We start from the raw sequence: 21,267 nt of genomic DNA, 5'->3' as shown, positions 1-21,267 counted from the left end.
GCTGCGGGGGGGTTCAGCAGAGTCAACACGTCGCAGGTAGTGATTTGTTTCTGTACATGCAAGCTGAGCTCAGGAAGTGTTGCGTGGAGGGAGAGTCTGGATGACTGGCTGTTGATTTATTCTGGCCAAGAACACAATCTGCGCCTGCGGAGAAGGTCTTCTTTTGTAAACAGAAAGCTGGTGAGCTGATGCGTTTTTCAATCAGAGTGATTTACTGTTTAATGACACGCTTCAGCTTCAAGAGTGTCAGCGCCCGTCCGCTGTAATCCACCGCCCTCCCACAAGCCCACGGTGCTGTAGTGGATAGCAATCACGAGGAACCCTATCAGTGGGTCCTCATTCTGTGGGGCCTTAGGCGTGTGGAATTATCATGTCATTGGTGAGAAGAGTTGGAGCCTGAGATGAAATGCAGCCAGCCTGCCCACACGGAGTTAGTCAGATGCAGTGGCGTGTGTGTCACTGCCTCAGTTAGCTGGCCTGGAAAGCAGCGAACCTCTGCTCCTTCCGTGTTCCACTTCTCCTCCATCTGTGCATGACTGTACCTCAACCGTCATGTACAACTGTAAACCACAGGCTGACATCTGGTTTTTAATCACACAATTAACAAATCCTGCTGCACACCATTCCAAGGAAACCTGCCTTTCACCCTGGAAACCGCAGCGAAACGGTGAACACAGGTTGAACGTGCCCCAGGATGTGTGTGTGTGCAGTGAAGAGGGATTTGCCCTGTGGTGCAGTGTTGTGCGTTGTGCCCTGAGGGGGTGTATCCCTGTACTCGGGGGTGCAGCTTGGCAAATGCCCCATACATGCCCAGACTGTGTCTGATGTACGTGTGTGCAGGGATTTCTGATGTATGACATTTCTTTAAAAGTGTTTACAGGTTTCTAGCAGTGAGCTTGCAAATTGGAACCAACTGAATATCTCGTCTAAATCCACGTTTTGGAAGAGAAGGGCCACTGGAACGTAGAGCACATTTTTGAAGGATACTTCAAACGCACAACATAATTTAACAGACCACTTCAGAACACATTACGGAGTTCATTGTATTCACGAAATTTGAAAACACACCTGGTTTTGCTATCTCTCCCCTGACACTCAAGCTGTGGGGGGCACGGTCTCTCTCTCTCATCTGATGTTATCTCCACCGGGGATCTCCCACATCTATAATGTATTCCTCTTGTTGATCAATGTCTTCACAATCATTTAGGCCTGATTTACCCTCGTTGGTGTCGTTTTGCCACCTAAATCTTCCTGAACGGCTCTAAGTGGTTTACTGCTGCGGTGACAGGGCCCATTATACTGTAACGGCAGCAGTTGCATACTTTACAGCCAACTATTGCTTTTGTTGTAAAGGAATTTGTTGTTTAAGCAGTTTTCACATCAGCTGATACATTACACCTATACAGTGCTTTCTGCTGCAGAACAGTACCTACAGAGAAGGGTGAGGCTTCTCCTCGCTTCAGTGCAAAAAACTGAAACGCCAGTTTTTAATTAAGGAAATTGCTTGGATTATTTCTGGCCTAAATTATCACATCCATCAGGCTGATAATGCATCTAAGCTGCAGTCCTAATAGACACAGTGTTTGATGTGAACCAACTTGAATCTTTGAGGATTCAGAGGACCAGACCCTCTGCGGCCACACCAGGAAGAATAAATGATACACGCAGCCATGTCTGGTGCAGATGATCAAACCGGGAACTTGAATATCCAGGGAAATGTTCCTTGAGCTGTGTGTTTCCTTTGGAGATCTGTAAAGCCTGATATAATCTGCATGCATTTGTTTATTCATACTTCTGGAGTGAAATATATATATCTTTTAAATTGCTAAGTTTAAGAATTACAGATGCTCTGGTCTCAGCAGCAGCAGCAGCTAGAAACTTGGCCCGGCTGCTCTGCAGAGCTCTGCATTTTATCACTGAGGTAGGATCACAGCAGGCATAGTTGATGGTATGGCAAGGTACGATTTTTACAGCAGTGGATGAAAAAGAAAATTAGAACTTTATATGGAGGAGAATAATGTGTTTGGCATGACAACCAAATCAAAAGTTGACTTGTTGAACAATGAGACGTGACAGCTGCAGAATAAAGAAGAAACTATGCTGACATGCAGGCCCGGCAGAGATGATGTAAATGCACAATTACATTCACTTGCTTTTATGAGCAACAGATATTTTTGCGTCGTCTTAATGTCCACGAGCTTTTGGATCGATACACAGGAAACAATGACACGTGTGGTGCTGGGGTGATGGCGCACATTAAACCCATCTCTCCGCCTGGTAATGACATAAGTTTTATAGATACAGAGCTAACCTTATAAAACGTCAGAGGAAGTAAATCAGATTTTAGCTTTTGCTTGAATATTGAAACTCTGCATTTCCACCTACCTAAGTATGATCCGTCTGCATCGTGTAAATTCACTACTGCAGCTGGAAATGGTTTGAAATCATTGCGATGTGGCTGCCAAACTATTTGGAGAGAAATCGTCCAACTTCTGCTGCGTCTTCGCTTTTTGACAAAAGATGTAGGTGCTCAGATAGTTATGCATCCACAGATATATGTGGAGATGTTCCTCGATGAGGCATGTGGTGTTCACAGGTCTGGATTAATTCCTCATCTTCTGTGCACCTTCATGGCCTTCGAGCTACACTTTTTGAAGTACATCACAATTAATGTAAATGATGTGCTCTTGAAGTAAGGTTATCTATTATTATCTATAATCTCCAGGAGTTGATGAACAAGTGACTAAACCATTTCCCAGCTGTGAAGGAAGCCTGCACATCTTGCATATTTAACTGAGGAGACTCGGGGTGGTGCAGAACAGTGAGGAGGCAGAACCTTCTGGCAAAGTGCTGCAGGGCAAACATGTCTGCAAGAAATTCTGTTCATGTACAACTAAACTGTAAAAGCAAACACTTGTAGTAGAAATCAAACTTGTGGACATAAAATCAGGAAATGTTGCTAATATTTTGTAATATTTATATTTAACATTTCAGAAAAATACAGTTTTCCACCGTTAATTACGTTTTGAATGGACATGTATATGTACACATAGCTCCTGGTTAAAGTTAGGAAGAGAGTTTAGTTTAATACAGAACAGGTTTACATCAAGTTAAGACTCAATCTGTGTATGTACGATTAAAGCAGTGGTTATGTGGTGGATGGAGATTTGCATACGTGTGCATCTGCCATCAACGTCAGCCGCCATGTAAATCCACTGCTGCTAATAAATGTGTGGCTTCAAAACAAAACCGTTGCCTTTGACCATGAATTTCATTTTCTACACATCATATTTGGTTCTGTAGGTTTCGTTCATCAGAAAGATAATTTCCAGGAGGCGGGTTTATGCAGTTTGTGTAGGATGCTCATCTGTCATTTCACTTAATATAGGAGATAATGTTTTTTTTCCGAGTTGATGGTGCAGTTGTATTGTTTTTTTATTAGACCGGTCTCTTGTATTTGAGAGGCCAACTGCAGGGAGCAACTCGCTGTTTGTTTGGTGCTCGAATGAATTTCACTGCAGTTTAAACAAACTTGTGACAAATGTCGGAATGAACTGTTCCCAGGATTATAGAGAGCAGCCACCGAGCAGAGAATAATACAGAAAGGTGGTCTGAGAGTGACTCATAACGTCCCATCCAGTGTATCTGGTGTAAGTAAATCAGCTGCAAGACAAGAACTGAGGCGGAAAGTGTCCGCTATGCTCACAAGTGTTTACTTTGGCTGAAAAATTGTGCAGGCACCTGCAGCAGAAACACAGAAGACATTTTTCAAATCCAAAGAGTCTTAACTACTGGAGGAAGTGATGCTTTTAAAATAACACGGAAGAATCTTCTGTTATTTCTTCTTTTGTTATTTATTCCCAATTTCCATAAAAGCTTGAGGTACAACGAGTGTGGGTGTTTTTAGTGTTTCCAGTAAACACTGTTATAGTTGAAGAGGAGTCACAGTCCAATGTATAATGTTTCACACAAGCAACAATAGATGGATGAATGAGAGATATTTGAAATATTTGTTACCTCCACTGAGGACGTTATATTTTCAGCCCTTCTGTTTGTTTGTTGGTGCATTTGTTTGTAAGCAAGACAACAAAACAGATTTACACAAAACCTAGTGAAAGGAAACGACGTGTGTCAGAAGAGAACTCATTCAATTAGGCTTTTTTTTCCCCGGCACATTTAGGGGACTGATATTTATGAGTGTGTGAAATGTGGTGGAGTTTGGTGGACTGAATAAGAATGTTGTGGACTGAATCAGGTTCAAGTGCCATTTTTATTCAAAATGAAGTTGGGCTATAAAGAAGTAACATGTGACTGCAACAACACATGAGCTGCTTTTCAGAAAATAACATCAAGTAAATGTGAAACATGACATGAAGTGAACAGGTTTGTGTTCATGTAAAATCATAAAATGATCTTGAATGCATTAGCTCCTCTGGTAAACGATCTAAAAACTGTTTTTGAGGCTTTTCCCTTAAAAACATTTTTCACTTTTTCCACTACTTAGTTATAAACACAACGAATCTAGTGCTGACAGGAGTGAAATGTCACACAGGACCTGGTATCATATTAATAAAGGCCTCAAAAGAAGTCATGATGCTGTTACCAAGGAAGCAAGTCGTCCTGGTAACCCAGAGACAGACACACTGCGTTATCAATCACTGTTTGTGCTTTCAATCTGTGGAACCCTGCATCACCACAGGTCCTGAGCAATGGCAGGGAACAAGGGAAGAGACGGGGCCGGTGTGGAGAAATGGCCATTCTGAATGTCAAACGGCCAGATTTGAAGAACGCATCCAGCGTGCGGGGAACATAAACTGCAGAGTCAATTCATCATAGCGGAATTGTTGCCATTACACCAAAGCTATTTCATGTTGTTTCACTGACTATTCACAGCGTCTTTGCCCGAGTCAACCACACCACAAAATGGAATTGCCAGCAGGCAGTTTATTCAAACCATTTCAGTGTCAAGGCCAAAGCAAGAGGAGATGCAGGTTGTGTTCTTCAAAAGAGAACAAGTGGAATGACCCCAATTAAGGAAGCGGTGATTGTTTTCATAGAAATGTAAAAGTTAATTAAGCAAATTAAATGAAATATTTCTTATAACTAATGGCCTTCGAAATGAGTCTCACTGCTACTTCAAACTCATCTCCTCCAAATTTTAATGTAAGTGTATAAGTGTGTATCTGGTTATCTGAGTGAAACTAAAATCCTTTAAAGACGTGGTCTGATCGTTTTTTAAACTCGTTGATATCCGTACCAGTATTTTTGTATTTGAGTATTGGAGGCATTTCCGATGCTGATTATATTTAATTCCTATTTATGTGTGTAGGGCACTTTGCATAGTAAAGTTGAGACTTTACAAAATTAAAGGGAAACGAGCAAGCAATGGTGAAATATAATGAAAAACTGTGAGTTTACCATTTTCTAATGTTGTGATCATCGACTTAGAGGAGAGATGGATTAGTTAGGAAAGGGACGAAACCTACAGAGAATAAAAACTTATTTTTCAGTTTATTCCCATCTTACTTTCAAGGTTTTTGTAACTTAAACGTTGTGACCTTAACCGAAAAAAAAAGAAAAAAACACAGCGAGAAGACGTAAAAGACGCACAGATGAAGAGCGACAGAAACTCATCACTGTATGTTCTGTATCGCCCAAAGTTCAAAGAGTGGCACGAGCATAAGCACATAATCGCTCTGGGAGATTCACAGCGAGAAACCGTGTTCATGGGATACAGCGGGTGAACCGACGGATAATTGAAAGGAAACTTCTGGCTCGTCTCGCTCCTTCTCCCTTTTCTCTCGCACGTATCAAGCTCAATTTCAAGTCATACGCTGCGGCTTCCTCATCCATTGTAGTCCATTTACAAGACGAGAATTACCTGCACACATAGCATCAGCTCCACTGCGCTCCTCTCCCCGGTGATCTGACGGCTCTGTCTGAAAGCTAACCGGACTCTACGACCCTCCACCTGTTGCCCGTGTGCCTCAGCACCAATCTGGCCCCAGCGCAGGGGCCGTAATCCGTGGTTTGGATATTACATCAAAAGGCCTCAAAGGCGAGTGGGGGTTTGTTCATCACTCAAGAGCAAACTGGTGAGGGGGATAAAAATGAAACTCGCATGCCGATTTATCAGCGCTGCGGTGAGGATTAAAGGACTGCCAGCCCCCTGCCTGCATTGCCAACCTACTGCCTGCATGCTTTGTTTCAGCGGCTTTTAAACCCCCTCTGTCTCTCAAGACGTGCTTCATCACTTCAATGGAATCGCGGCTTCTTCTGACCAACGCGCTACAAAGACGCCGCGGCAGTCCTCTGCTCACTGATACTGTTCACCTCTGCGTGGCTGTGTGAATGTAGGTGAGGTAAGCATCCTTTTATAATTCAACCTTTACCGTCAAACAAAGGAGAGAGGGGACACACCCCAAACCCAATTACAAGCTTTGTTTTGTGTCGGAGGCTGAGGAAGAGGAGGAGGAGGAGGAGGAGGCCACATGACTGCTGATAAAGACGAAAACAAAACAACACACATGTCCACCCCCACCCACTTTCATTTTCTTTCTCCTTTTTTTCCCAGACACCACCGCGCTGACACCACCATGCTTTTATACGATGTGGAATTGCATCCTCTTTTTGTTTTTGGGGACTAACATCCACATAAAGTAACTACTCAGCTCAGCAGCAGAATTATTCATTGCAGAGTGGGGTGTGGTGGCGAGCAGACCTGTATTAAAAACTGCCAGAAGAGGAGACAGCTGTCCCAGCCCACGTTCTTATGTGATCTCTGCTTAGGGAGCAGGCTGGTATTCCAAAGCCCCATCTGAAAACAAATTAAAGAGGATTAGAGGCTGCCGCTGCAGCTCCTCTCCTCTGTTCTGGGGAAATGTGTGTCCTGCTGGCCAAAATGGTGACCTTCCCATTGACTTCCTGTCCGGTGTACACATGCACCGCAGCAAATATTAAGGTCATCGTATGGATCGTGCAAAAAAACGCCAGCACGACTACATTGAAAGTAGAAGGATCCAAAAGAGATTAAACAACAAGCTGAATAAACAGGTGAATGTAGCTTCTATAAATAATCACAGTCGATAGCAATTTGTATTCGTGCACAAAGGTTTTGGACGACGGGTCAGATAGGAGAGAAGAATTCAGATATTTTGAGAAGAATATTATGAGAATAAAGTTGTAATTGAGTGGAAAGTCGTCATATCTTTTTTAGTTCCTTAATGAATCTTACCAAAGTCCTGACACACATCGTTATTTGTGAAACTAAAGTGTAATTTAATTATTCAACTTTATTCTCATACATTTAGAACTTTACTTTTTGTAAATTTTAGACTTTACTCTCCCCTGCTATTCGTATTGTCGTCTCATATGTAAAATGAAACCATGACTATGAAGTTAAGGCACTAAATCTCAGCATTCGTCACGTGATGCTCTCCCAGGCCTTTGCCGCAGCCATCTTCGTGTCATGTCTGTTTGGGAGGTTCTTGTTTTCTTCAGCGTGGCCTTTAGCCAACACAACAGTTGCTCCTGTGGATTTGGGTCAGGCGACTGACTAGTCCAGACGAGAGCATGCCACAATCACAATCTGGCCATTAAATAACCTCCTTGGCTGCCTCGTCCGAGTGTCCGGGATCTGAATTAACCTAAAATTAGTGGGGCGACGCGGGCGATAAAATGAGCCATAAATACAACACTGTTCACCTCAAACACCCTTTATGATGAAGGTGAGCGATTCATCCTCAGCGGTGGACGGAAAAACAGAACCTGCGTTATATTTTAATGACGACACATTTCTATAATCATCTTTTAACTTTGGGCGTGATGGCTGCAGGAACTAATGACAGCCTATGTGTGGGATGATTTTGATTTAAAGTTTATTTTCTGTTCAGTGAATCACATTTTCAAATATATCAAAAGGAAACCTTGATAGCTTGTGTCTGTAAACACAAACGCGTCAGCGAAATGTCTGAACATCGACTGGATAATATCAGACTCTTATTCAGCACCGCTCCTTCCATCATTCTATCACTTTGTTTGAAAGTGTGTTTTTCAGGGACGGTCACCGTCAGTCTCTGTCCAAGGCTGTTTGCCGTCATCTTTGACTGAACCAAGGGTATTTCCACTAATTACACAGATACTGGTTTGATCATCTCTCAACATTGCTCCCCAGTGGCTGCAGATACACGTAGCATTAATCGGTCTTCATTAACTCTGGTGTCACACGTGTGACGCTGCTGTCTTTTCACCGCCCGAATGTACGTCCCCTCCGACTGCAGGCGAGTGGCAGGCAGGACGAGTCAAAGCAGCCACGTGTTTCTGTCCCGCGGCTACATCCCTTTAGTCGTTTTCAGATCTGGCTGGAAATGTGGAGTCATGGAGTCGGCAGGAGGGAGGGGGAGCAGGGAGATGAGCGTCAGGATCTGATCAGATCAGACATATTTTTGATTTTAAAGGCACAAAATAAAATGATAGAAGTTACAGGAAATCGGTGTGATTCCCTCCGTCTGTTGCAATGACAAGCGAGAATGAGTAATGCAACTTAACGCTACTGCTGTTGCCCTGCATATCATGGATTTTGAAATTCTCATACCCAGAGGTGCGGTCAAATATAGAGGAATGACTCAACTATACCTAACAGCACTGATTCTTAAGGGGAAGAGCAATCACTTGCAGGCAGGAAGAAAATGTAATGGAATTACCTTCAAGTTTTCCCCTGAAATTGCAGAAAGACTGAATGGGGATTTCAGCGATTTTTCGAAAAATTATACAATTTCATTCATTCTCACCTCCATTACGTCTCTCAATTATTCCTCTAATCGTGCACTCCTGCATTTCCTCATCTCCCTCTCTGAGCTGACGTGTTTATGTAGCCGAGTGAAAGAAACGAGGCAGTGCGAGGAAAAGAAAGTGAGAAACGGAGTGAGAGGGAGAGCGCAGCCTATCACTCGTCTTGAGAGAGGGGAAGTGGAAGGAATTGGTATTCACAGCAGTGCCTCCATTTTGGATCTCGTTGGATGCTTGGCTGTAGCCAAATGCCGCTCTGACACATGCACATCTCCCCCTCGCACTGTTAGTAAAAGAGCTACTGTGTTAATTGGGCTAAACTGTGTTAGGGACGGGAGGGGAAATTAATGCATGGCTGTAAACAGGCACGGATGAATCACATCTGTCAGGTTTATGAGATCAAAGAAGACGCACAGTGTGTGTGTGTCTCTAGCATTTTATTCCCTGTGCACATCTGCCACACTGCAAAACATACTCTCAATGACAAGAAGCTCAATGAAAATCACTATTTTGACTATATATACACATATATATATATATTGCAAATTACACTTTGCTAGTAGCATTACATGTGACTTCAGTGTTTCACAGTGTTGAGTGAAATAAACCGGCTCCTGTTTTACAGACTGTTCCAAAGCTGTGAGGAAGACAAACTACATTGAACGACCTGAGGATACTTGACTAAACAAACTGCTCAGGTGTTTTTAATCCATATCCCTCTCGGCTCAGAGTAATCACCCCCACCAAGGAGGTGAGGTACTTTTCAGTGTCCGTCTGTTATTACGCAGGATTATGCAAAAACTATACTTGGGAAATTACCACAAATTCCTGGTGGAGGGATTCAGTACAGATCAGGAAAGAACCCATCAATAAGTGATGAGGGATTCTCTAACATTGCAACATGGCACGACAAAACGTTGCAGCTTCGATGAAACAGCACATTGATTGTATATAAATATATTATTGCCTGTTGCAGAGCAGGTAAGTGATTCTCAGTAAAGCCAAGTTAAAGTGATCTGTCAAACACAAGAGAAGACGGATCGATAAGTCATATGAAAGCCATCCAGACAGCTTTACTTTCCCTGTGGCCACGCAACAGTCACACACGGCTGCAGAATTACAGTATTTTTACTTGTGTGTTCTACTCCCTCACACACACACCCACGGTCTGACTCAGATTGTTTTGTAAACTGTAACAATAGAGAGAGGGAACCAAAGAATCTGGTAAAGTCAATAAATGCCGTTTCATTTTCAGGGGTTAATTCTGTGACTTTGCAAATTTGCTGCGTGTTAAATAACCGATTCACGTCTCCAAGGATGCGTCTCTGTAAAATCTGAACTATGCAGATGCGGAGCGGAAGAGGTTGAGCCTTGCAGAGCGCCACATGTCTGGTGCTGCGAGGCTGTACAAGAAACAAGGTGTCCCTCGGGAGAGAAGAAGAAGCAATGAGCAAACCGTTGCCTACTAAGTGTCAAACTGTGAGGTGTGAAATGTTCTCTGTTTTCACTCCACGAGATGAATTTACTTGTAGTGAATGGTGCTATGCCGTATCATAATACTTTTTATATATATATATATAAAAAGTAACACTGAGCTATATGCTGTCTATACATGAAAACACATATTGCCTTTATTTATTCACAATGGGTTATTCTTGCAGATATTTTAAGACACAACAAACAAAACGGTCTGGTGGCTGCAAGACCCAAAACGACCTGGATCCAATAATTGTGTAACGGTGTGATAAAAATGAAAATCATCACAGAGTTGACAGCTTAAACTGCAACTGTCCCATACTCGGGTGAGTGTGGCTACAAACTGGTCAATAGAAAATAGCTTAAAAGTTTTCTTCAAAACAACTTCAAAAGACAATATTATTTCTGACAGCTCCTTTCACGCCTCCAGAAAGGCAATAATTGTGTGTAGCGAGTGCGATGAGGGACTTTCAGCGGCAGAGGACAGGTACATGTGTCACACAGATAGAGGCGGTGAAACGCATGGATTCTTCTCCTGGTTACTCTCCCGCTATTTTCTTTGACTTGTGTTTGTTATTTATCCTTTTTTTTTTTCTTGTCTTGTGCGTCAAAAATAATTGAATTTGTTTCAAAGGCAACGCTAAACACACCTGCCAGAGGTAAGAGCAAAATATTAGTCCGTCTAAATAACCACTGACATGCACACAAGCAAATCCGCGACCATACTAATTGCAGGGAAGGTCAAGATGTCAGCTTCCTGCTCAGCATCGCTATGTTTTAGTGCCATGTGTGCCCGTTACTCATCGCTGTGACGGACAGGCTCTATTCCCCCCCCCGCCCCCCTGCAAACCAGATGGTGCAGCAACAGTCAAAGCAGCTCACGCGTCATATAAATTCATAACACGACCATCAGCGTAACTGGACTGAGGTGGAACGTATGTATTTTTTTTTTCATGCAACAAAACTGTGCATTCATTGACAGACACAGCACGCCCGTTATCTATTTAATGGCACGTGTCTTATTTGTTACTGTTGCAGGGATCACGATTGCATGCATTGTATGATATTGCTGCATGTGTACACTGTTGATCTATCTTCACTGTAAATCTTTTGGAGTAACAGAAAGTGGGATTGTTTAATCAAAAGCCAGTAGGGGTGGGAAGGATGGGAGAGCAGCGGAGGCATAAAGCTAAATGATGGAAATCCCTGCTGTCACCCAGGGTCCCGGCAGCATGTTCACTCAGGATGCTCATCCGTCTCAGTTTCCCACTTTAGCAAAGCCGTCTAAATAAGGAACACGCGAGGCATCCTTGGCAAAACCCTGAACCTGTCCACAAGGTCAGCCAACCCACCGGGGCCCTGGGATGCCATCACGGGGGAACTGGCGCAATCAGGTGTGAACATTTGCTCTGTGGGAGCTTCCGCTTTCCGTTCGGCTCCGGCGCCACGGGCACTGAGAATTGCAAAAGCTGATAGTCAAGAGTCTGATGAGGGAACAGATGTATTACAACAAGAAAACACAACTCTATGATTCCAACGCTGACCTTCCCTGTGCAAAGAACCAACATGCTATAGATCATGCCGCTGAAAAGCTCTGACAATATAATTTATTAAAGCAGTTCAAGCCACACAGCTGCAAGAGGCAAGATTTATAGAAATCAGCAGCGAGCCTGGACCATGAACACCATCTCCAGTGGAGCACTGTCCAGTTTCTTTAATTTAGTTTCAGGAGATACACCATGTTTGCACAAATGAGGCATGGCAACGGATATTTCTTGCCTGAAGAGAGGGAAACTTTTTCACTTACAGTTAAATACAAATTTCCGAGTGTGCCACGAAGAGAAGGGTGGGCCCATGTTGCCATTTTGGAGCTGTAATTGTTTGAGATATTTTGAGGTCTTTAACTGCCTACACTGTAAGAATCATAAAATCAGTAACTAGCCTCGACCACATTTGACTTTAATATAGTTTCTGAAAATACACCGTGTTTGCACAAATGAAACATGGCAACGAACATTTATTTCCGGAAGAGAAGGAAAATATTTAACTGAAAAAACGAATTTCCTTCCTAGTAAGTGTTATTTGTGTCATATTCTAACTCACTCAGAGTCATACAGAGAAGGAATCATGCTGCCATTTTGAATCTGCACCTTTGTAACTGCCAATCACTGTTAGATTCAGGCATAGGTAGTAAAGTACGGATATTTCCTAATGCATGTAGTTGAAAGTGGAAAGTACAGATACATGAACGATGTACTTATAAGTGCAGTTATTAAGTGAATGCATGTTTGTTACAGCCCATCACTGGAGTCAGGCTACTGAGGTGAACAGCCCCCGTGGAGCACGACAGTTACATCAGCTATCAGCGTTTTAATTTATCGGCATCCATATGTATATAACTGTTAATGGAGATTAGCCAAAATGTCTTCTGGAACTAAAACATTTACAAAAACTGTTTGTGAGAAGAAGCATTTCACTTGTGTGAAACTAGTGACACTATGTAAACTGTGGGGAGTCTTGGCCTGGATTTCCACAGGCTACACCGAAAGCCCCAAAGTATTGGACGCCCCCCCCCCCCAGAAGCTACGATGTGCTCAGAAATTGATTTTTTTTTTTTTTAAAGCTGCAGTTTAACTCAAATAAAAATCAATACAATTCTCACATGCATTATCACGTTATCATCACTTCACATTGAAATCAAAACAAAAAAAACACTGCACCTTCAAATCCTCATTGTTAAATCTCGACACAAGCACTGCTGCTCTGTGGGAAGTGTGCAGCTGTGCGAGCTCAGTGACGGTTGCCGGGGTGCAGCAGAAGAAACACAGGCCCTGTCACACGCCGCCTTTGTTCTCAACCTGTTTCTTTCCCCAAGTTGTTCTGCTTGTCTGCAAAGTCACAGTTCACATGCAGCCGCCTGAATAAAAAATGGTGCCGCATTTCCAAGTCTCTCTTCTTATTTCACTTATTCATTAGATTTTTGGTGTTAATTATTATTCAATGAGGGCCCCTCTCTCCCAGTGACAGGTGATATCCTGTGTCCCAAATATACATTTCACTGTTGTTCGTTAGCAACAAACACATCACAGTGACTCAGGGGTTTTAATAGATTACTTTGTGAGCTGTCAAGTCCAAGGCCTATAATAATGTGACAATGGCTCATTGACTTTTAATAGGAAGCAATTTGAGCTGAAAATCAGTGTTTAGAGCAGCAAAGAGGGGGAGACGGCAGAATGATGCCCCCGATTCCCTCAAAGTGACGTTTCCTTGAGTTTTAAACGTGCAGCGGAGAAAGAGAAACAGTCAACAGAGCTGTAAAGCTGCAGAAGACACCGAAGAGGGATCGAGCATCTTCTCTCTTTGACTTTCTAATGCAGGAGCGAGGCATCAAAGTCGTTCAATGACAAGAAGACAGATGCAATGAATATTAGCTTTGAGTGGCATGTGATGTGGGATGATGACACGGAGCCGTCCGATGCGGCTGCCGCTCAGTCGCGGATCCACTTTGTAAATTCCGAACATGGATATGTGACCCGAGAATGAACTGAGGGGTTTTTCTGCTTGGATGAGGAAGAAAATGACGAAGGGATTGTTGATGTTGGATGAAGAGGTGGGGGGAGCCGCAGAGGGGCGGGGAAAACTGGACTATTTTGACATTGCCTTTACTGACATGCTTAAAGGACACAGTGAGCGCCCAGCGTCCTCCTCCCTGTCGTTTTATGACGAGCTCAGACTCTCCGCAATCTGGTGGCGCCCAGGTACCATCACTCCAGTCATTATCTCACAAAACCCATTCCGTTTGACCTCTGCAGTTGATGCGCATTATTCACGATAAGAGGAGCTCCCAACGCACACTTCGGCCCTGGTGAAGGAGACACAGGAGCGAAAGAGAACGCGAGTGAGTGAATGACAAAAAGAAGGATGGAGTCGAGAGAGAGAGAGAGAGAGAGAGGAGGGAGAGAGAGACGGGGAAGCCACGACACACAAGGAGACAATAAGTCTAAAGCGACAAAGCAAATTAAGAGTTGAAGAACTCAGGGGAGACAGATCACATGCTGGGAGTGGTGCACCTCCATTAAATACCATGGTCACCTTCAAACAAAAATAAAATGACCGCTGCATGTCTCCACCTCACGGCCAACACCCCTCCTGCTTCCTCATTAGAGCCTGAGTATAGCGCTAATGAGCTGGGAAAAGCGTGTGTTGTTGGTGTGATGGATGAACGCAAAAGGGCTGCTTCTCATCCCTCTGCCTGACGCTGGACACTGTCCATCTCTGCGCTCCATAGGAGGGAGCCTTCCGGTGAGTCCTTCAGGGCCAAAGGGCCCTAAGAGGCCTCTAATTACATCAGACAGCTCATTATCCACAATTGTCTTGGATAGCTAGTTAGTCCGTGTGGATTCCTTCTATGCAGAGTGAGTAGAAACCTTAAGGAAAGAAGTCTAGATTAGAATCGATGCCTTTGAGCAGATTTGTTGACGCACCGTGCAAACAGAAAGGATCCACTCTCTTATTTCTTTGCGCCATAAAATACTTTTGTTTCCAAGATATTTCACCGATGCAATAATGTGAGTGACATTGTTCCCTGCACACTCCGAGCAGAGTATCATATCAAGAGTCTGAGACACCTCTGGCAGCCTGTGATATTTAGACCTGTCACTCTGCGATACCACACCTGATATCTGAAAAAGGTTTTTCTCTTGGACTGGCATAATAACAGGGCTCATATCCACAGTAGGGGCATTACTGGTTTAACATAATTCAGTTAGGTGTCACACTTTGAAGAGGGATGAACACAGCACTGCCTTGCTTATGAATTTATTTCAACGGTATTTCCAACGTTTCATCTGGTACCGTGGTGTCAACTCTTCTTCAAGTCAGTGTCACTGTTGAATATAGAGCCTTTATCTTAAAACAGAGCAAAATACAGAATCATTTTATTTGAATGTTGCCAAATCACAACATAAACATATTTCGAGGCACTGAGACGGTAAAGCCGAAGTTTCACACAAAAGTGCTTTACAAAGTAAAAGGTACAACAAGAAAACAGCAATACGTAATATATCAAAAATACTATTGATAATAAAATAAAATCTCCTCGGATAATCTGTGATAATAACCTTTGGCCAAAGAGAAGAGATGCGTCTTTTATTATTTGAAGCGTCAGAGAGACAGTTTCTAATGTAGTTTGGACATTTCGGTGTCTGTAGTCAATCTAACCTGCATGTGTTTTGGCGGTGAGGTCAAACTGAACCATGTAGTTGGAAAAGACGTTGACACGTAAACCCTGAAGTGTTTTGGATTTGGACACTTTCTCTTTGATTTAAAGGAGCAACCCACTGAGCAACAGCTCCACCCAACCACGGCACCCACAGTGCGCTGTGCATTCTGCCGTGACACTGAGCATATCACAATTTACAAGTTGCAAGGCACTGCAGAAAGAATATCTGAAGACAGTACAAAACACAATTTGTGTCGGTGAAAAAAAACAAAAAACCTTTGCAACACTGGTTTTCTTGAAAATCAAAAGCTAAAGCAAAAGAAGAGGAAAATCTAACCTATATGTTTTGCATTTGAAAATCTGCTGAGCTCTATCTGTCGCCAGTGTTAGACAGAAACAAAGTGTGACAGCGAGGATTATAAAACAAGAGTATTACACAAGTTTGCAGATTGCATAACAGTTGGATTAGACACTGGCGTGAAAAATGATGGAGTGTTAAAAGTTTGGTCTGAGCCACGTGAATCTGTGTTGTGAGGAACAGCTGTTGCTTTTAGAATGCTCCCGTGTTAGAACATTCTTTACCAGAGGCTACCATAAAAAGGCCTGTGGAATGAGAGTCAGACATTGTGGCTGGTAAGTTATGAGGCAAGTACAAAAGGTGGTAAAGATTCATCAAGGCCGGCAGAAAACTAGAGGAAGAGAGTGGGCTGCTTGAACTCAGGGATGGATTAAGCTGTCAGACGCTCCTCATGACAAATATAGAATAATCATCATTTAGAGCAGCAGTCTATACGAAGATTACAGTTGCATGGAGTGTTCTTCATTTTGAAAACCTTGACTACGTACTGGTCAGATAGCAAAGGAATGAGCTCAGCAACGTCATGTTCACAGAACCAGCATTTTAAAGGTGTCAGCTTTAAAACCTGTGCCCTGGCTCAGGTTAAAACAGCTGTAACTCTGTTTTTTTTTTGTTTTTTTTTTTTGGGCTCAGCACATTTAAAATACCATCAGGCCCGTCCCGGTGTGCACAGGGTTTACACTGCAATAGACAAACGGATGTAATGAGGGAGATAAGAGATCATTGAAGCTCAGCTCACTAACAGCCACTATATCTCCAACAGCATCTGAGGAGCTGGTGTTTGTAGAGCAGTCAGTCAGAAACAATGATGCAATACATTACTGGCCACTCAGCATTCACTGAAACAGTCTTTTTCCACACACGTGTTCAGGGGTCTATTATAATAACCTGTTTAAGATATCACAGAACATGTAGCGGGGGTTCAGATAACCCTGAAGTGCTGCTGGCAGAGCTTAATGGACCCTCAGTGCATGCAGAGAATGACTTCTTGCTTTAATTGGGACTCCTCCTGTTGCATTTCAAGGTGTGAAAGTAAATGTAATGAAAAACAGCAGGAGAGCTATGATAAAAACTAAATACTCCAAATGCCGTCAATCTGGCACTGGGATTGATTAATTGGGGCATTTGACATGCCTGCATGCTCAGTTGCCAAAAAAGCAGCTTTTTCACCGTCTCCAAGGACGTCACTCTTAACTGAAGCTAATCGGCCGGACCACTCTGCTGTTAGTGGTATAAGACCACACGTAAATATCTGCCACTCAATCAGATTGCATCCCCTCACCAGCTTCGTGTCCTACACGGGCCGAGACGTGTCCTGATATGATGACAAACCTCGGTCAAGACGCGATCATTTCTATAAAGGGTCAGCATTCTACTTCCGACCCCGACCTACCGCGGTCCAAACTGGGTGGCAGTCACAGCGAGACAGGGAGCCAACACAAGCACAAATTACGCCCTCGCGTGCGCTTCATATGTATGTCAGCCATGACAGGCGCTGCGCTTATATGGTCTAATGATGCTGGATAACAATGAGCACAGAGGCGTCCGTGGCCTTTTCCACCATTTCTCCAGACTCTTGACATTTTTTAACACTGATTTTTGGAAGGGTGTGCACGCCTCAGATTGATTGTGCAAATTAGTTTCACTGTCCTACTCAGCCTCTAAGATCAGCCACCTTATACATGGAAGTAGAGACATTTTTCTCAATCTGTAACATATTGTCTTTCCGAGGACACACATTGTATATAAACTGCTGGTTTCATAACATTTTCAGGAAAATTATATATCAAGAGTACACGGTCCTCGATTTATTACCAACAAAATCAACAACAATAAAACAATGTTGTGTATTTTAGGGTGACAGGGAAAAAGATGTAAATAAGGACACAAAAAAAAAAAAGTGAATATATGAATTGTTGACTTCTCAGAGAACGTGGACCCTGAGAATAAGATTTATTCAAATACCTCAAATTGTAACTTGTTTTTTTTCCACGGGTGCTTTATGAAAAAAAACTTTTATTTTGTATTTTATATTCTAAAAAAGCCATGGGACTGGTATCGGTGAATAACCTTCTGAAAGGTTACATTCATCCTGCTTGGTTTCATATGGGCTTAAACCTGGTTATCAGGAATCAGCCTATTTAGTGTTATTTCTGCCGAGACGAGCGGCGAGTGGAGCTGCTATATATTCCAAGTGAGTGGCCAGAGCTTGACCACTGTGCATCCATAAATGAGGAAGTATCCTTGAGCAATATATTTAGCCCTGGCTGATGCACTACGGGTTTTGCAGGCATATGGTGAAAAGGGAGTTTCATCCTTGGGTCACTTCACAGTAAAACGAGGTTAAAAAAGTAAAAAGAGGTCTTATTTAAAAAGGTCTGTCTGAAACTTTGCAGAGCTCATGTAAATCAAACTGCATTCCTGTGTTTCATATTTCCATTATTTCTTGCAACTTCAAATGTTCCAGCGTTGTTGTTTCTTGAACTGTGCGGTGCAGCTACAGTGACTTCACGTCACCTCCATCTGAACCATCACTCTTTCTCTCTTCATGCATCGTTTGGAGATTCTTGCACAGGTCGGCCAGTTCATTCTCGTCCCTCTGTGATTGTTGCTGAAAGGGAATTAAAAAGCTTTGTAGTTCCAATCAGCAGCGTAGACGTTAAAAAATAAAATGAAGTTGGTGAGTCATATTATGATGCTCTGCAGGGATAATGTTATGCAATTGATCACAAAGAAGTGTTTGTGTTTTCTCTGATCCCTGACAAGAGCTCCTCACTCCCACTGTATCTTTCAGATTCATTCCACAGAAAGATTATTTTATAGACCGTTGCAAAATAGTCTTGATGTACGTGGATATAGCTGCTTGTGAATTTTTGAAAATACTCAGTGGACATTTGTGATGGGCACAAAAAAATAATTTAAAGGGAGTTTGCAGGGAAACATCCAGCTAAACTATCTGGCTGAAGCTAAATGCAGTTAAATGTTCTTCTCTCCGATGAACCGCACCACAAATGTAAAAAGGGATTGTTACCAGACACTCAAGTACGACGAAGCATCGTTTTAAACGCCATTAGGACCATTTCTAGTACAAACATCGAACCTCGTCACGACCAGTAGTCGTCATGGGGGCTAGATGGTGAGGCCAAAGCCCAAAGCCTCATTCCTGAGGTCCTGGTTAAGGTTGGTGGTCAGATGTAAATTGAGGTTAGGTCAAGGTTTAGGTTACAAGCATGAATTGGTCCTGGTTAGGAAAAGGTTTTGGTTAACTTTTCCAGACATAAACATTTACATAAGATGGTAAATGAGGACTCCTATTATGAAGTAGTAATGAGTGCGGCTCAGTGAGTCACAGCTTCCACATGTCCAGGTCATTTCAAAGGTCATGGCATAAAGTGCGTATAAAATCGTCCTTGAGTCAGTGATGCACATGCAGATAAATGATTACGTCCATTAATGCACGGAGTTACAGAGGAGTTAGTACCAAATTCATCTCCCGTAAATCACACAATCCGCCTGTAGTGTAAAAACTTTGTGAACTTGTGATGAATTACATCTGGGGGCTATCTGCACTAACACGGGGGTCATTTTAATTACAGCACATTACAGGCTAATTTTAACAAGAAAGTACTGTATTTGGCAAATCAATTTTCAAAGCAACACTAAATCACTGTCTCGCTTGACATTTCAGCCAAGAGACCCAGAGGATTTAATGTGTGTGACCTGAAATGCAATTCTCCTCACCACCGGTAATGGTGACGAAGCTGCTCATTCCGCTTCTGTCTTTCTAAAAATATATGAACAATCTAAAATGTTATAGGCCCTTTACCTTTATTAGAAAACAGAGCCATATTACAACGTTGGCTAAATATAAGAAAAAACGAAATGATTCATAACAAATTTAATTAAATTGTTATATATGTACATTTTTTTAAATTAAATTAATCATCATTTCAAACAAATCTGCAGTAAAAGAGTAAGTTCCAGTGATTCCAGTCGTGTGCGTGTGGTATCTGTACATTACAGCAGTTATAAGACAACTTGTCTCCTGTTCACTCGTGCCGTCGCTGCCAGAGAACAGCACATCGCCTGCTTTTCTTTCAAGGGAAGAAATGTCCCACTTCCAGTATTATTCCGTCCCTAACTGAGGTAGAGTTAGTCCTTCACCTCTCCATTCTCAACACCCCATTGGAAAAGTATTTTACCGTGTTAAAGCGCAGCTCATTAATACATCTGCATCGCGATAAGCATCATTTGCTGATCCAAGTACCAGTGCTCGAGAGATGGATGGACACTGGTTTCATTAGTTCCATTATGCTACCAATGCAACTCTAATGCCGACCTTAGCCATGAAATGATGGTGGTGGTTTTACTTCTGAATGACTCTGTAATATTCCCCAGGGAATAAAGAGCCCACATTATGCATCTCTGGGTTTTCACCTTTCATTCACTCTTTTTGTGAATGTAAAAGTTCGGCAGAGTCACAGAGGCTCAGTGTGAGCAGCAAAGGGAGTCCAATTCTCTTAAATAAAAAGAAAAGTGTCTTAAATTACTGGTTCGTCAATATCTCAGTCAAAGTGTTGCGTCACAACAGACAACAGATTCATAACAATATATGATATATGATAAAAATGATGGTAAAAATACATTTATATAGAGTTTTTTCTCGTCTTCACTGCTTCATACTACGAGTCACATTCACATTCATAATCTGAACATTTATAAATTACATTCACCGACAGAATAGCTGCGCGGTTTAGGGTTCAAGGGAACTTCAGCATGCAGACTGGAGGAACAAGGGCTCAAACCACCTACATTAACATCAGTGGACAATCCGCTCTGCCGCTGGAGCCACGGCTGCCCTACAAAATTACAAATCTGATCAAAACACAGGGGCTTTAATCTCTGTAGCCTCTCACTCACTCATTTTTTATTTTAATTTTTTAATCGCACACATCATCACAAATATTCACAGTATTTAGAATTTGTTGAGAAATCCAGCTCTAAGAGTTGCAGCAGATTTGCAAGCGTACACCTCACTAATATTTAATAAGATTCTGAAATAACACTAGCTCGGAGATATATAAACATTTGTTAGCTCTCTGGCACATAATTCTGAACCACACACACGCACACACACACACATGCATATTTGCTAACAAACATTCACACCTGGAAACAAGACACGCAGCGGCGAGCACACACCTTCTCCTCGCTGCTTGCATTACAAATTATGTTTATGCCTTCAGCACTGGGTTCATAGCGTTTTAGTAAATATAGATTGTTTATGGCTGGTACATTACAGAGTCTCAGGTGCCTCTGCTGAGAGACAGAGGGCAGGAACCTCAGATAGTGTCTCCTTGTTTGTGCCAGAGTAAAAACATCTATATTTATCTTTATTTATTTGCAAATGAAAAAGTTTATCTTG

At 42.5% G+C, this 21,267-nt stretch overlaps 1 protein-coding gene across 4 annotated transcripts in view; it reads right to left on the bottom strand.

The window, feature by feature from the left end:
• Window positions 1–21,267, bottom strand: part of igsf21a (immunoglobin superfamily, member 21a) — a 174,088-nt gene that overhangs the window by 117,511 nt on the left and 35,310 nt on the right. The window lies entirely within an intron of this gene.

Source organism: Paralichthys olivaceus, chromosome 2 (assembly GCF_024713975.1).
Source record: "Paralichthys olivaceus isolate ysfri-2021 chromosome 2, ASM2471397v2, whole genome shotgun sequence".
In the NCBI taxonomy this organism is placed as follows: domain Eukaryota; kingdom Metazoa; phylum Chordata; class Actinopteri; order Pleuronectiformes; family Paralichthyidae; genus Paralichthys; species Paralichthys olivaceus.
The sequence above is the reverse complement of the archived record's forward strand: the minus strand, read 5'-3'. Positions and strand labels throughout refer to the sequence as shown.